This window comes from Melospiza melodia, chromosome 4 (genome assembly GCF_035770615.1).
Source record: "Melospiza melodia melodia isolate bMelMel2 chromosome 4, bMelMel2.pri, whole genome shotgun sequence".
In the NCBI taxonomy this organism is placed as follows: domain Eukaryota; kingdom Metazoa; phylum Chordata; class Aves; order Passeriformes; family Passerellidae; genus Melospiza; species Melospiza melodia.
In genome coordinates, this window is record NC_086197.1 from 58,344,023 (window position 1) to 58,361,447 (window position 17,425).

The 17,425-nt window shown below is 42.4% G+C and overlaps 1 protein-coding gene across 14 annotated transcripts in view; it reads left to right on the plus strand.

Annotated features, from left to right (window-relative positions):
- ANKS1B (ankyrin repeat and sterile alpha motif domain containing 1B) overlaps nucleotides 1-17,425 on the plus strand; it is a 407,265-nt gene that overhangs the window by 315,747 nt on the left and 74,093 nt on the right. Inside the window, exon 1 of one of the 14 annotated variants that reach the window (XM_063154827.1) lies at nucleotides 4,928-4,949. The exons of 11 other annotated variants lie outside the window; for them this stretch is intronic. The gene's annotated coding sequence lies outside the window, so the exon portion shown is untranslated. Of the gene's footprint in view, nucleotides 1-4,927; nucleotides 4,950-5,238; nucleotides 5,288-5,640; nucleotides 5,675-17,425 lie in introns of those variants that run through there. 2 more of the 14 variants (XM_063154824.1, XM_063154825.1) reach the window with 2 other exon arrangements.

A 17,425-nucleotide genomic window follows, 5' to 3' on the forward strand; every position in this document is an offset into this window, starting at 1 on the left:
AGTTATTGTATTCCCTTTGTCCTGATTTGCTGCAGCCCTGGTGCAAGTGTTACAGTCTCTGTCGAGTTATAGAGCATGGGCATTACCTAAGCAGATTTTACCAAGTGCAGAGAATTTCTGTGATCCTTGTTTGCAGCTCTCCCTTCTCACCTGTACACTCCCAGCACAGGGACCCCAGCTATGTACCCCAGCTAGAGGGGCTGGTTTTGTCAAGTGTAATTTACTAGTAAAATTTTCAAATATGCATTCTGTTTATCTCTTAGGTTCATGTTATGATTATGCTTTCTCAGTAAACGTATGTAAACAATTTCTTTACTCAATAGCTGTATATTGTTATGTTTACGTGTACTTCTGCTAACCTATGGTATAAAGCCAATCTGCTCAGTCCCAATTCAGGAAATTCAAAATCAACATGGCTCTGAAAAAAAGATTATAAAAGCAGTCTGGTTAAATATTTTCAATCATTTCATCTTGCTTTTTAATGAAGATCACTTCTCTACTTCAAAACATGATTTAATTTTATCTTGCTTTAACTCCCTAGACCCCTTGATAGACTATAAACTAGTTGGAGTATGGACATCAGCAGAGCAGTTCAATTAGCAAATACTTATCTCTAAGAAAAAATAATCAAGTTATTATAACACAGACTTTTGCAGCAGACTTTTTCTTACTGGTGAAAGAAAATAAATGAGCACAAACATTTGGAGACATTATTTGAAGAATCAGGATATAGTACTTCTTGTAAGAAGAAGCTGTTTCAACTCATTTTCAGAAATAAATTTCATTGCTAAAAGACATTAATTTTTATGACTAAAACTTCCAGTATGAAGCTAATCAAGTGTTTATTAACAATGAATTTTAACCAGAAAACAGATTTCCTCCCTGTATTTCAATAGATCTCACTTTCTGTGAAATTCACGTAGCGTTGTTTCTCAGTAGAAAAAATAACTTTTAGGGGACATTTTGTTAAAAATCTAGGTCTGTTTTGACTTATTTATCAATGTGCAGTGTGGTGATAAGCCTGGGAAATCTTGCATGTAAGTAACTGTATGCATGTGGTAACTGGTTTCTTTATTTAAAACTGTCTTTTATGCTATAGGTTAGGGTGATCCTTTTCCAGAAATAATCCAAACCTCCCATTTCTGCAATCTCATTTGTAGAAGAAATTTCTGCTGCTTTCACATGGAGGTGACTCACGTCTAGAATCTCTGGAATGTTGCTGCCCACAGGTGGTTTCCACAACGAGGAATTCCCCAGTGTGCCTGATTTTAAGGCATATCTGGATACCAGCTGAATATAGGAAAGCAGATCCTGTTCTAGCCATTCTCTGGGAATGGAGACTTCCTCGTTGTAGTGCCCTACTGGTCAGATAAGCTTCATTCAGGCAAAGACAGCAGTGGTAGCCTTTTGCCATGAGGCTGGTAGGCAAGTCGTGCTCCTCATCTGACATTGCTGAAGACACCCGAGTAGAAGCACTGCTGCTCAGCCTGAGCCACTCCAGGGCAGGAAAATCACATGTTGTCTACTGTTCTCCAGCTTTTAACACCTAGGAGGTTGCCTCTAATCAGCCACAATGGATGAAGCTTGCAGGAATGTGTAATGGCACCCAAAAATAATATGAAGCCATTTACAAAACCAAACAATTTGACAGGATTGTCCCATTGCTGTAAAGGAGAAAGCTGTTGCAGCTCCTTGTAGTGATCCACAGATCTACAGATAAAGGAAGTGTTGGACCAGGCTTTGATCATTGTGATCAGTACATCAGTTCAAGAAAAATCAAAGGGATCTTCCGAGAAAAGAAAATTATTTTTGTGATCAGATCCACTCATACAATCACTGACAAAATTTGGCCTCAACATACACATCCAAGATTTTGAAGCTTAAAAAATATTTTATAAAACTCCTTTAATGGATCCCTCTCTCTTCTATCTAGATTCCCATTGCTAAAATAAATTCTTACTCTGCCTTTATGAAAAGACAGTGATCACACTTGTTGAAACATAGAATGCATAGAATGGCTCACAGGGCCCTCAAGCCAGCACTGCAGTCTGTCCAGAGTCTCTGGTCTCATATCCCATCTCAGTCCAGCCTGTAACACCCACAAGAGCACTAACTGAGGAAATGGCCTGTTCCTGCCCATGAGAGAGGCAATTTTTTTTCTTCCTTTACAGTAACAGATCTTCTAAACAGACTGAGAGGTATCCCAAAGAACATTCCTGCTATGACACAGGTCTCTCACTTCATTGATTTTTATCTTTACATATCTGGCCCTGTCAGGATGTGAGTGACCAGCGTTCTCTTCAGCTCCATCACAGGAGCAGGGTGAGCACCAGGTACAAGTGGCAGCCTGCAGGTGCAGTCACCACTGACACAGCCCTGGCACCTGCTCACCTGTAGGTGGTCAGGCCTTAGAGAAAGTGCTGCTGGCTGGAAAAGAAGCCAGGCAAAAAGAAGGTCAGAGTGGCTGAATGGGAAATGTACCTAGTGGTGAAATCATGCAGATCTTCCCTGTCAAAACATTACAAAATCCAGGTTCATGTTCACCTCTTCACTAAGCTTCTAAATGTCTAAAAATGTCCTTTCTTTCACCATCTTGCTAGAAACCTTCGTCCTTTGCTAGGACTTGCTGTGTGTTACACACTTCTTTCCTTCGTGGAGAGCTGCTCTAGGCTGGAATATGTTGCAATCAATAGAAGTAATGAAGTTTATGGCAGGTACAGAAACCGGCTGGCACATCCACTATGCTCTGCCATCATCAGGTTGGCCTCCTGCTGACAGCCTTAACTGCTTCCTCCTCTGGCTTAGCAATTCCATGTAATTATTGCTCCTAACTCAGACAGTTGTTAATGGATCACATCCCACCTATTCTAAAGATCTGATTCCAATTTAAAAATGCAGATCACAAAATCCAGGACAAAGCAAGTTCAGACTGTGCTAAAAGTCTTGTTAGTTACAGGGATAGAGATGTGGAGACCCAAGGTATTGGAAGAGTACAGACAAATCTATAAACATCATTCAACATTTTAAGGAAATGCTGCCAAAGTATCTGCTTTGACAAAAGCGACACTGACAATGTAGACATTGAAATTTAAACTGCATTGACATGTTTTGAAAAGATGAAAAAAAAATGTTTTGAAATGGACATTTTCATATTTCCAGACTCAGTTTTTGGAATTCTGTTCAGGATATGTTGCAAAATGTTTATGTTTTCTCCTGATTCAGGACGAAACTAAACTTTTGTATTCTGTTCAGTCCTTCTCCAGATGGGCTACATCAAATCTGTATAAACACCAGACTGTGTCTATAAGATTTTATTGAAACAATGGAGCTCTGCAAAGAAGCAGAGAGTAGTCAGTTAAAATCAAAATAATTGTCCAAATCTCATTTAAAAATGTGCTTTAGAGCTAATGCTTAGAGTTCCCCAACATTATTTTGGCAGGAGTAATTAATGAAATCAGCTATGGTATAGAAAACTGTATCTCTGGTTTTCATTACTACTTCAAGCATTCCTTTCAACTCTTAGATAATCAGCAGTTGATCTCTGTGATTCATAGGCAAACACTGCTGCCTTTACTCACACACGGAGCAGTGCATTCAAAGTCAGCACTATCTTGTGGTTGAGTCAGTCCAGCCAACCCGCTACACGTCGCTGAGCTCGTGGCTATGTGCATGTTGTCTGCACTCTGTAACCAAGAGAACCATTCGTGAATGTCATCATTTACTCCTTGAAAGACTTGCTTTGGAAAAAAATGCAGCTTAGCATTAGTTTGAGACTTAATTAATGCTCTGAGGGACATACACTCAGAGCCTCAAGTACGATTTATTTTGGTGCTCAAAGCCATCTATGCTTGAAGTTCTATATAAGCACGTGCAGTTGAACATGTCAGACGAAAGGGCTGGTGAATTAGGTTTCTACATTTAATCAGTGTGAGGTCTCTGAGAAGTCTGACTGACTGTGAACTTGTACACCTGGAAAGTTTGCCTTGCTGGTGTGCTGGATCTGCAGCTACTGCATTATCCATCCCTGCTCTTCTTGCAGGGCTGAAAATGATACTGAATTTCAGCACTATGACTTGTCTGTATAAAGCTGTGCTGCCCAGAGAGAAACACTTTGTTTTTCTTCCAGTTGTTTATTAAGGATTTTATTTCACAGAAGACAGAAAGCCTCCAAAGGCAGGACTGGGGCCTGAGGCACCTGCCTGGCTGATGTCTTGGATAGATCTGCCGGGAGTGGGCTGCAGAAAAGCAGCAGGCGTTACTAACCACAGCCTCCCTAGCAATTCACCTGCTGTAACTGAGTAAAATTGTTTGACCTGGTAAAATGCTTCTTCCAGTCTCCACCGGCTGAGCTTGTCAGATAATGTGCTCAGCCATCAAGTGTGTAACTTCCTCAGGGAAGCAGAGTAAGAGATAAGAGCCGCCATGGGGGACTGGAAGTGCAACTCTGTCTTCTGACATTTTGTAAAGTTAAATTATAGGGGCATTATCTTTTGTATTTTATTTCATTTATTAGGCAGCGCGGGTGTTGCTTAATGGGATGCAGTCGCTGAAGTAAATAATCCCGTGGGATGCTTATTTGTTCGTATTAACGCAGAAATTCGAGCTCGGATGTGATTTATGTAGACACTCGTGTTAAAAAAAAAGAAAAAAAAAAAAAAAACCAACAAGGTGGTTCTGCCAAGGGAACGAGGCAAGGCGCTCGCCAGCCGGCGGCGGGGACGGAGTTTGGCCGGCGGCTCCCGCGGTCCCCGCGCCGCCCCGGCTCCGCTCGGTGGCCCCCGCCAGGCCCGGGGCAGCGGCGCCGCGCGGGAGCGCCCCGCCCGCGCGGAGTGCGCGGGGGCGCGCGGGGCGCTATCCATCGATATCCATAGTAACGGCGGGGGCCGGGGGAGGCGCCGCGGCAGCTCCCGCCCGCCCGCCCGCCGCAGCCGGGACCGCACCGAGCCGCGGTGAGCGCGCGCGCGCGCCCGTCCCGCTCCGCCCCTCCCCCCCCGCGGGCGGCGCGGCCGGGAGCGCGCGCGCGCGGCCCCGGGGAAAGCGGGAGGGGGCTCGGGGGGGCCGGCGGGGGCGCGCGCGCGGCGGCGGCCGGACGGGGAGGGCGGCGGGGGCTCCGTGCGCGCGGCTCCGCGGCGCTCTCCGTGCCTGACTCACGGCGGGGCGCGGGGAAGATGCTCAGCGCGGAGGGGTAGCGGCTGCCGAGCAGACGTCGGGGCCCCCCTCTCTCCCCTCCCTCCCCGCCCCCGCCGGGCTCGGCAGCTCAGCCCGCCGCCGCCGCCGCCGCTCCTAGGTGAGACCGGGGGCCAGGGGAGGTGCTGGGCGAGCACGGGGGCCGGGCACGGGGCCACCGGGCACCGCCCCCGCCCCGCCGCGAGGCCCGGAGCGGGTGTCGTTCCCCCCCGGCCCCGGGCGCGGGGAAGCGCCTGGAGCGGACCCCGGGGGACGGGCGGGCGGGAGCCGGCGGCGCCTGCGGTTGCTGCGTTCGCAGGATTATGTCAAGCCTCGCCTCGCCGGAGCCGCTGGGGCGAGCGGCGGCGGCGGCAGCTCCCGCCCGGCGGCGCTGCGGGGCGCCGCGCTCCGGGGCGGGCGGGGGTCGGCGGGGAGGCGGCCGCGGGGCAGCGGTGGGCGGCGGGCGGACGGAGTTTGAGGCGCCCGACGGAGCCGGTGCTCGCGGCTGGTGAGTTCTCACCGGGCCGCCGTGGCCGCGGGAACAGAGCAGTCCCGGCCGCCCCGGTGCGCTCCCTGCGAGCCGTCCGGAGCGGGGATCAATCCCGGGGGAGCGGGCGGGCGGGTACCCGCCTCCTGTGCCGCACGGGAGAGCGGCAGCGCGGCGCGCAGGGTCCGCAGCAGCGGCTCTCGGGGGGGCCGTGTCCGTGTGCGCCTGCAAAGCTCTGCTTGCTTGGGTCCGGCAACTTGGCCGTGGTGTGCCCTGGTCCGAAACTTGCTACGCGAGGTCTCGCCTTCACGGCGCCGCTGGTTGTCCGCTCGGTGTTTCAGGAACGCTGGTTGGGCGAAATGTTACGGTTATGGGGGGGAAAAAACAAAAGGGATGGAAAGCAGAAGTGTGTAAAGATGAGAATGATGGTTTATGTTTCGCTGTCTCGGAAAAGACTCATGTTTGAAAAATACACAGTAATGAGCAGGTATTGTACTGCGCGTCGAGAATGCAGTACTGGTATTGGGAGACAAACGGTACCTGAGAATTTAATTTGGAATTTAGTTTGCTGCACACGTGCAGTAACAGTTTTCCTGAGCATTTTTAGCATGTGGAGTGATGCATGTTGCCATGTGCCTTGCAAAATTCCTTTAGCTATGCGAGCAGTGGCAACGTGTGCCAGCGTGCCCAAAATCAAGGTGTACTCCATGCCGTTTAGAGCAGCGGTGCTAATGAGGAGGCTACAGTGTCCATCTGACAGGATTACTGATAGAACGTATCTTATCTTAAAGAACCTTTTAACTTGTTCCTTTAACGAGGCACAAAATGCTGTTAGACTCTGGCGTGATGGATAGTAACTTGCCATTTGAATGCACTTTAAGGACCAATTTGTGTCCTCTTCTGTATATGACAAAATATAGTATATAGTCACTTGCTAGGAAAAAACCCTCAGTGGAAGGCTGTTTGTATGACTGTCTTTTCCTGTGATCACAAATTGTAAGCGCTCATGTGAAGTTGATACTTGTTTGCTCAGTATAAATCCTTGGTCCTATGGTGTGTAATTAGGATAAGGAATTAAAGCTTCATTCTGATAGCATTCTAAAAATTTCAGTGGTGCTCTGAAAAAATGAAGAGTAAGTGATTTTAGCAGAAAATTTTGGTCTGTTGGCAGTTGCTTGCTAAGAGATCTGTTCTTCTTGATACGTGAGTATAACACATACAAGCTGCTGTTGTGCTGTCGCTCACACACCCTCTTAACTTTACACACCTGAGAAGTTCCATTTCAAGAATTTCTGCAAATGGTTGACACATGAGATCTGGAAGAGCTCGCTGATGTATTCTAAGTAAGCTCTGCTTTCTGTACCATTGGTGGGCTCTTTATAATTTTTTTTTCCAGAGAAAGGAGATGTGATAGTCAGGAAGATATAAATTTATCTAGGAAGAAGGCAAATTAAAACGTAGTGTACATATTCATTCTACTTAAGAGGCATTGAAATGCAGTACCCCAAAATTAATTCAGAAAGCTGAGAGTCTGCTGCTTTTTCTCTTTGCATTTTTCTTGGGTAGGGGAGAGGGAAGAATGATGCCTCTAACTGGAAGTGGGCACATTGGGTTAAAAATGCAGGGTAGAGGATGTGAAAATTGGGAGCAGAACTAGCAATGAAGCTGCCATCAAAGGTGGCTGCACTGAAGTAGGAACCTAAAGCAAACTGGCTCTAGGTAAAAGTTTTGCGGCTGAGGAACTTAAGAGGGAGCTGTGACCTGGGTCAGTCATGATTTCATTTACAGTCCAAGAAAAAGACACTTTAATGTTGAAGGAATTAGAATTCCATTTCAGAAATGTTAATTTTAATTTGTTTCTATCACTCAGAAGGATGGAGGTTTTGCTTTGTTGTAACATTGAACAATTGGCATTTTGGTAAGGATCTTTGTATTTATTTGTTGCATGTTAATGATAGGCATAGTGAATAATATTCTTCACAAATAGTAAATTCCCACCTTGCTTTGGGCAGACTCAGAAACTGTCAAGCCTTGGATTTAAGCTCTTTTGGCTCTTGGTCCTGAGACCTGCTCTGCATGCAGACTACAGGTTAAAGCAGAGATGAGAGTGAATGACACCATTCTGGGTCCAGCTTACTCATTTGCCAAATACCAATCATGAAAAGATTTTTTTTTTCTGATGATCCTACTATCATAATGCTTTGCTTATTAAATGTTGAAATTTTATATTAATCTTCCAAATCAACACTCGCTGTGATGAACTGGCCAGTTTTTACTCTGAGGTATGTGATTTTTGTGTTTGTACATTAGGGAACATATTGGCTTATACTAGTTCACATTTTCAATGTTGTCTTCACAGTTCTACGAGCTGTAAGCTTATTTTTAAGAAATCACAGTCAAATTCTGGAGAATAACACCTTCAGAAAATTGTACCACACTGGCACTCTTTACGATCCAATGCAATTTTTCCCTTTGTGTAGGCAATAACAGAGGGCCGCTTGTACTTGGTCTTTTAGTCCATGTGCCAACTATGCCAGCTTGTCTACAAGACAGTAGTCATGGTTCCAAGTTTCAAGGGGTTATGCTTCAGATAAAGATGGCTTTGACAAGGTAATTAAGCAAGGAAAGTTGTTTCATTGTCTTCGTTTGCTTGCTGTCTCTATCCATGGACTTTCTGTATTTTTTTGCCTATGAGGAGAAAAGATTCAAAAGGTGGTAAGTTCAGGGTTTCAGCATGTTATGCTGAGTATTTTGGGCACTGCAGTTCAAAGATGCAGGTCTTCACATACCTTTTACTTCTCAGCTCTATAATGGAGTATCAGTCTGCACCTTGAATTGCTCTTAGAGATTGTCTTTTTTTATGGATTACATGTAAACACAGTGGGGCATCCTTGGGTCAATTTTAGTGGTCATATTGCTTTTGATGTGGACTTATATACTGCCAAGTGTTCTGGGTGGTGTTCAGTTGTGGTTGTTTTCCTTCTTTTCTGTTTACGTACTCTGGAGCAGTAGAATTTTTCTAAAAGTCCTTCAGTCAGGTAGAAACATTTTTTCCTCTCTCCAAAGATACTTCATTTTAAAAAAAACCCTCAAATTTGGCCTGAATTCACTCTGACAAACTTGAGCATAGTGTTAAAGGATCTTGTTGACATTGTCGCCCTGCAGTTAATTTCTCTGAAGTGAAGTATCTTGCAACATTTCAGATGGCTTCATGTTAGCTGCAGGTAGCAATTGTTATGTCTGGCCTAAGGAAGTGAAAAACTGGTGTTGAACAAACCTTAACCAAAGGAAAATCACCAGGCAGATAGTCTCTCTTCCTTGATAAAGGAATGGTCATTCTTGGTTGAGGAGCGCTGGTACATCTCCTTGGAGATTGTTCTCTGTCCTCTGATCACAGAGAGGTTCTTGTTGTCGTGAAAATGCTCAAGCACATAGAAAATCCAGGACCATATTTGTTCATCCTCCATTCCTTCCTTATTGCCTTCAGCCTCTTACTGGTGGGTTATTTCTGACTCTGTGGACTGAGGAACATACATCTTTGAGAGTTTTGTGATGCCTTTTGTAAAGGCAAATGGTACTTGGTCCCTGCTTGGCCCATCCTTTGCGGTTGGATAGCGTCTTCGTGGTATCTCAAGAGGAATAACAAGAACACAGAGTTATCAGTGTTAACAATACCCAGCTTTGGTCTCTTTTTTCATTAGGACTCAAATCCCAGAATATCTGTGCCCTGAGAACTGAGTTTGGGTTAAAGTCAAATGCCTGAAACACAGCTTGATCAAGAGAAGAGGTAATGAGCAGTGACAGTGTATCTGAGGACCTTCTAAAATCTCTGGCTGTGCTATCACTTGAGGGCACTTGCTCGATGTTAGAAAGCAGTTCTTCAGCACTGGAATGTACTCGCTCTGTGGACAGTTAAGATTGTACTTTTTTTCCCTTGTGGATATTCATATCTTGGCTTGTTTCCAAGGCTTGCATGATCCCTCGCTAAAAGAAGAGTACCTTTCCTTTGGGAAAACCAACTGAAAATTCCAACTGGTCCAGAACTAAGTATTTGTAACCATCCTGTTTTTTCTAAATGTACCACGCGTTCTGTAGGCTTATCAGTGGTGCCTGAAATAAGTGTCGGCTGGGGTCTTGGGAAGCTTGAGGTGAAAGTTCTTTCTCCCAGGCCTTTGTCTTTGGAGTTTCCTCTTTCTAGAAACAAGAAAGTGGGACATGCTAAGGAAAGATATGTCATTTTTCTTACTTTTTTTTCAGCTTTTTGATGCAGGAAATCCAACACGATTTATACGACGTTTGTTACATGTAATTGGTTTTTTCTTCATTCTGTTCTTGTTTCCTGCAATCATCATACATTGAGAGAGTTTTTTCTATTGTTTAGAATGTTTTAAGTTCTGAGGCTGTAAAAAGGCTACATTTAATAAAAGCTGCAGTAATAGCAGATTAAGTCAGCAGGGAGTTTTGCCTCTTTGACAGAAGATTTTAGACCATTGTTTAAATTTTGAAGTTCTTTTTTTCCAGAAAGTGCTTCTCTACAGCGAAGAATAAGCATTTCGTTTTGCAGTACATTTAAATGTCACAAAATGGGAAGGTGATAAACATTTGTTTTGCTTGTCCAACTGTAGATAATTTTCTAAACTCTTCAGTTAGTTGACTGGTCCTCCTGGTGCAGATTGGGGTCAGACCTTCAGTGCTTCTGGGTGTTTGCATGTATGCTGCCTTAGTTGGTTCTGTGTACTTTGAAATAAGGCTTTTGCAGTGATATTGGTGGAATTATGTGTCTCTTTTACCATGGGTATACTGAAGATAATTTCTTTCTTCTTCATGTATCTGTTCAGTGAAGAACACTGTTACACTCGATATCTTTAAGCATCTCAATACAATGATGGTACAAACCACAGGTAAATTGGTGAGCCACAAAAATGTTTGGGTGTAATGATTCCCAATATGGGAAAATGGGAAGTCAGTTACAGTGTTCATCGAGAATTATTATATAATACTACAATGTGTGTTTATGTATGTGTTTATGCATGGATAATAGGAATAATTTTAATTCTAGAAGTTTTACTGTTGTAAAGCATGATCATCTCACTGTTCTCAAGCTTCATCTTACCGCACTGAAAGTGATATTAAAGCTCTCAATAATTTTGAAAATAATCATAAAAAATGTGTGTAAAAATAATCTAGTAAATTCTTACTGTTTATACAATCTTATATAATGTCACAGCATAAGGAGATATGCTGTAAATGCCAGTTTGCAAATAGTTAAAAGATTTATTTTTTAAGTTAACTGAAAATGGGCTAATTATCTCCTTCAGGATTCCATAATCAAAGAGCTGTTATGCCATTGTTGTGCTAAGTTAATGCTTTTGTTTTCCAGGAATATTTTCATATATAGTTATAAAACCTTGGAAAAGTGTTACTTTGTTAATAGTGCAGCCGCCTGGAAAGTACATTATTAATGAGTATGCAATTGGTCTGTGAAGCACCTGTGTTATTATTATACAATCAAAATACATAGAACTTCAGTTTTCTGTACCAATATTAATAAACCACCACAGAGGTAAGTGGATATTAAAGTGAATAGTCACACAGAAAAATACTTCAGCAAAACCTAAGGGAATTATTGTATGATTCATTGTATTTTTAATGAAGTCATTATAAACTGGATGTAAGTTATTATTTTTCTTTAAAATCTGAGTGTGGTAGGGATTTGGCTCTTAGCATTAGCAAGAAACAAGAATTCAAGGATTTCCATAGGCTTTTGTGAGTACTTCTCATTTCTAATCCATGTTATGCCCAGCTTGGGTATTTCAGAAGCAAAGATTGGCTCTACAAGAAGCACATTATAAGAAAACTTCCAAACCTCATGTTTGTTAAAAATTCACATGAAAGTGTTATGTTTAGCAGGTGTTGACAGGATTAAAAACGTGTTGCACTGACCATTTCCTAGGGATTTCCCCACTGGTTATTAATTTAATTAATTAACTATCCATGTCACTTTTACATACTTATGCAAAATGACAATAAATCTTTAATATTGTCTCCATACTGCAAAGCTCACTTCTTTAAGCATTAAAATATGGAAAGAACATGAAATATTACAATTGTCATTTTTTGCTTGAATTCTACTAATCCTAATTTTTGTTGTTGGCATGAGTATCTTTAACTTGTGTAAACCTTAGCACAAGATACAGATTTTGGAATCATCGTGTGATGGTGGGACTTGAGTGCTGCCAAGCCACTGCCTGCACTGAACCATCTCAGCGTGCCACCAGGCAGCTCCATACTTGTCCTTTAAGTACTTTGTGTATGTGTTAGTCACAGCACAGTAATAGCAAGTTTAATTGTTTAATTCTGTCCGCATCATGCTCCTTTCATGAGCCTCACCAACCAGTGCAGGATAATCTTTGGGCTTGCCTGGATGAAACATGCCCTTTGCAGCTGTAGTTCTTGGCTGTGCCAGTCCTTGCTGTTACCATTTTTGTTCCTTGCGGGGCTGTCTGGGGCTCAGCAGAGCAGCTCTGCAGCGATGATGCGCACGGGGAAGCGCAGGGCAGGAGGAGGCACCACACACCCTCAGGGTTTGCGCTCAGAGGTTGAACACAGTTCTCAGCTAGTGAACACTGTCATAGCACCACTGATTCTGTTGACTGCACAGGCTGAAGAGCATGTCTCAGGTACCTTGTCAGAAATAATCTTCCCGGATACTGGGAAGAGGGACAAGCAATGGAATATGTTCAGTTATCGCTGTGGTGAAGAAGCATTTGGCCTGCTTCACACGTACCCTTTGGAAGATAGCAAGAGTCTTCCTGCTGCTATCACAGTCACGAGAGCTCTGACACTGAGAGAAACCCTGTGGGGTCTTGCTAAAGATGCCATCTTTTAACGTGATTTTATTTACTACTTCTGATTCATTTGCATTGACCAATTAATTGGCTAAAACTTCAAAGAAAATGAAATGTTGAAGAGGAAACTCGATATGTGGTTTTCAAAGGGAAAGGTGCCTTTAGAGGAAGTGTTACTATAATTGATATTCTCTGTAAATGCTCAGCTGTGGAAATGGGAAACTAAAGTTGGGTGGTCCTGATCTGGAAAGCTTGGCTGAAGAGTGTTAAGTTTCCATTTGAAGTATATTTCACTAAATATGGCATGTTCTACTGTATATACAAGCAAGTGGTGTTCCTAGGTTGAAAATTTTGTTGAAATCCTTTAGCCTTGATATTTTAAGGGTAGTATTGCAGGCCTACACTTCTGTAATAAAAGTATTATTAATGCTCATTAAAAATATTGTTAATGTTCATTTAAATATGATGTTTAAAATGTACACTAGAGAGCAAATCATAGCTCCCCAAAATAGCAACCTTTTTCCCCATTTAAACAGTTGACTGCATTGAGATTTCAGTTTTTGGTTATTAGAGGGACTGAAGACTACTGTAGTTATAAGAAAATTTACAAGCTCCTTTCTTTTTTGAGCACTTTTCCTAAATACTTGCACAAGTAAAGCAAAGCTGCTACTTGCTTCTGCTGGCTCTCAGTATGTGCACAACCTCATAGGTGTGCTGCCTGAGGACTTGGTGGTGCCCATAGTGGTCAGATCACCTCAGCTGAGGACAGTAGCTTGGTCAGACTGGGAAGTGATTCCCCAGTGGCTCACTCTTTGATGTCTGAGATTGGTAATCTATGCTGGGATTTTTTGCAAGAGAAAGATCCTGTTTTATCTGCAGAGCATCACATAGAATTGATTTTTAAAAATGTCTTTCTTGACTTACAGAAGAAAAAATTTCTTTTGCAAAAGTAGTTTAGAACAGAAGTACTGTAAAATAAACAATCTGAGTTAGAAGCAGTGAATAAACACAAACCAGCAGTCATCTTTCCATGTTGTTTTTACATTGGCATGCACCCTGCTTTGAGTTATGTAACTTAAGTAATAGGATTGTTCTTTGACCTTCATAATCTCTTTCTATACTGGAGGTACAAATATTCATGTAAAGTAAAATTTCTTCTTTTCTAAGCAATCTTCACTTTTAGTTATCCGTATGTGATGATGATTTTATTCTTTAATGCAAAACTGTTGCTTCATGGAAGTAATCCTGTGTTCATGCATTATACAAAAGCTATGTCTGGTATTGTTGCTATTGCTAGGGGCTGATGTGTCACATTTTTATAAATCTTGTTTTTAGAATATCTTATTTCAGCCACCACAGCCCAGTTCTGTTTAAAACCTTGTTATGTTGATCCTAATGCAGTGATGACATAACTAAGAGAGTGGGGGGACTTATTAAAAACTAATAATATCCCTGAAATATTATTTTAGTTCATTAGGAATGTAGCAAATCCTTACCAGTCAGGTGTTCCTAAAGAGGTTGATTTGAATGTCTAAACTAAGTGGACTTCAGCAGTTTTGGGTTTTTAGTTGTTTTTTTTCTTTTTCTTCTACTTCCCCCCTGTTTTTTTAGTCTAAGTTTATACTTTTATGTTATGGATCTTGTACTTCATTATTCACCTCTTCCATTCCCAAAACCAAATCCTGATCTTTTGCCCTGATGCCTTTGTGCTGCTCCATGGGCAAAGGAGAGGTGGTGCTGCCCTTCCAAAGTGTGTGTGGAGAATCCTTTAGACTGATGGTCTCCAAGATGGATCTCGCCATTTGGCTTCCTGTTGTTCCTCCTGTTCCTGACTTCCTACCTCAGCACAGGGCCCCAGTGATGAGACAAAGCTCTGAATCTCCCTGCCCGTGGGAGGAAGCAGGTGGTTGAAACTTAACCCAATCTTGAGGCATCCTCGTGTCCTACAGATTCAAAATGAGGATTAGGGCATCACAGTATAACTTCAGTCGGTCTTTGTCACACATTGCTGTGGTGAGCAGAGGGTCTAGCCCAGCAGTATGAAAACTGACATAACTGAGTTTGGTTTAAAGGTCTTCATGTTGCTGAATTCACGGATAAAGCAGCTTGAATTTGGCTCAAACGTTAATGGTGTGTGCGAGTGTATAATCAAATTTGAAGGCATTTACATAATTACTGATACATCGGAAGCATTAAGAGACCTGTCATGCATTATTATGCTATCAAATGTGATACCCTTTGTAGGCTGTGACACATGGAGTGTTTTTGTTTATGCTTTTGACATGCTACAAAAGATTGTGTGATGCATTCAGAAATTACATTGACATTATAGCAGTCTCTGTCTCCCTTTTTCTACACAGCAGTTTTTCAGAGAGAACAATGTCAGTCATGGTTTTCTATAATCTGAAAAGGGATAAAAGTTGAGTTAATCATCATAAAAAATTAGATAAAGGAGTTTTTTTTCTACTTCTTAAAGCTATGACAGAGAGGACTTCTTCCTCACTCTACAGTACACTGTATTTACAGGCTGTGAAGGTTGAAAGTTAGGGAACTTGTTACATTGTGAACAGGAGTAGTTGAAAACAGCAAGTTTAGTGTTTTGTGTTTGGAGTCTGGAAAACAGCGACGGCAGAATGGAATAGAAACTTCAGGTCTTCAGGACTGATTCTGGATACTGTATTAATTGGACCATAATCAATCAAGGTTTAAATTATTACAGTTTGTATTTGTATCCTGGTGTCTTCTTCCACAGATGAGAATTCAATAGTCATATTCTTGTTTAGATTTTGATAGAGCTGGTATGAAAGATTGAAATACTGCCTGCTAATGGGGTAGGATTATTTTATTTTCTGGGATGCAAGACTTACTGGGCTACATTTGTGAGGATTCTGTAAAGACATTGTTCTCTGTTATACTCCAGGTGTGGGCTGGGGAACTTGTGTAATCCAAAGACTCCATATGGAACTTGAGCCCATCCACCCTAATGTATCAGGGAGATATTTTGATGGTGATATTTTTCTTAGGTATGTACTATGCAAATCAGAGCAAAGGGCATGTTCAGTTTTACAGAGTGCATCTCAGACATCAACTTGAAAGTGCAATATTCCTATTATTTAACTGAATATCTAAAATGTATGGAATTGGTGTGTTCTGAATTGCATATGTGTCCATAGCATTGCAATGCTTGGTCAATGAGAACATTCTGGTAGATGCTACTTGGTAGAAAGCTCTTGTGCCAAATGTCAAAAAGTGTAAGTGGCTGAAGGCAGCTAACAACAAAGGGGGTTTATAAAAGGGCTGCAGAGAGACTCTTCACGAAGGTCACATAGTGCTAGGACAAGGGGGAATGACCTTAAGGTGAAGGATGGTAAGTTTAGATTAGCTATTACGAAGAAATTATTTAATGTGAGGGTGATGAGGCACTGAAACAGGTTGTCCAGAGATGTTATGGACTCCTTCTCCATGGAGGTGTGCAAGACCAGGCTGGATGGCGCTCTGGGTAAACTGATTTAGTAGAAGGTTGCCTGCCCATGGCAGTAGGGTTGGAACTAGATGTTCTTGAAGGTCCCTTCCAACCCAAAATATTCTGTGATTCTGTTGTAGCAGAATGTGTGATTCTGTTGTGGCTCATCAGTAGCGCTGTGTTCCACAAAAGATATTGCAAAGTCATCTTTGGTTTTTTGAGCAGTAAGGAGTGAGAGAGCAGGGTCTCTGAGGCACTGTCTTAACTAAAGCAAATGTTCCTTTATGAAATCACTCCAGTTGCTCTTATTTCAAGCCCTCTCTAGAAGGTTAGAAAAGATTGTGCTAGTCTGCTACAAATAGCTTCAGTATCAGTCCATGACTTTTGATTTGGTAGAGTAGTAGACTCAAATACTTCTGTTCACTGTAGTGAATCATCCATCTGGGGCAAGGATGTTTTCTACCAACCAAACTAGGGTTGATTGCCTCTCCAAAGTAAAACAAATCCCACTGGAAAGCAAGAATAATTTCAACAGGAGCACTTGGTCCATGATGAAAGTGAAAATGTTTTTCTGAATAAAGAAGATAAAAAATTGAGTGATGCTCATTTCTCACACTTTTATCCTAAACTACTGACCTCCTCTTAAGCAGTCCTGAATTTCTGGCAGCTCAGTTACAGCCCTGGCCTTTCATCTGTCTGTTTAGGATAATGCTATGTGTGTGATTATTATACAGTTACATTTTTGAGGGATTTATTCCCTGTGTTAGCTCTGCTGCCTGAACCATACCTATCCTAGGAGTTGATTGCAGTATTTATCAAAGCTATGGAGCCCCCATTGGAGCCATCTGTAGGTAGTGGTTGTGCCATCTGTCACTGAAGACTGCGTTCCAGAGGGAGAGACAACATGCACAAACCTCGTCGTGAAAAGCCTGTGGGGTACGGTCTCTGATGTTTGCTTTATCCTTCTGATATGTGTAAGTTCCAGTGTTACACTAACTCCTAAAATCTTTATTGCAAGAGGCTTTTGAACACCACAGTAGCTGATACTTCATCCTTGCCCCCTCTGTATGCATAATGCATTTTGCTGAACTCCACACATTCCTCTGAGAGGTGAACTATGATCCTTGGTTGTTCAAGACTGCAAGAGTAGTAAAAAATGGGCAACACCAAACTGCAAAAATTTCCAACTGGTATATAAAGCTCAGAGATAATGGCAAGAGCCACAAAAACTAAGGTGCCTTTGGGTGCAAGCAAACAATTTTCTGAATATTTTTGCTATGAATTATCAAGGATTACAGCAGCAGCAGATGTTCGAGGCAGCATGATATGGATTGTGTGTACCTTTGTGCTGTGATTAACTGAGCCAATATCCTTGCATGCTAAGAGATAGGTGACTTCAAAAAGTTTCAAGAGAACATTAACAGAATATTTCAGGAATGCTTTCCCTAGAGATGTTGCTAG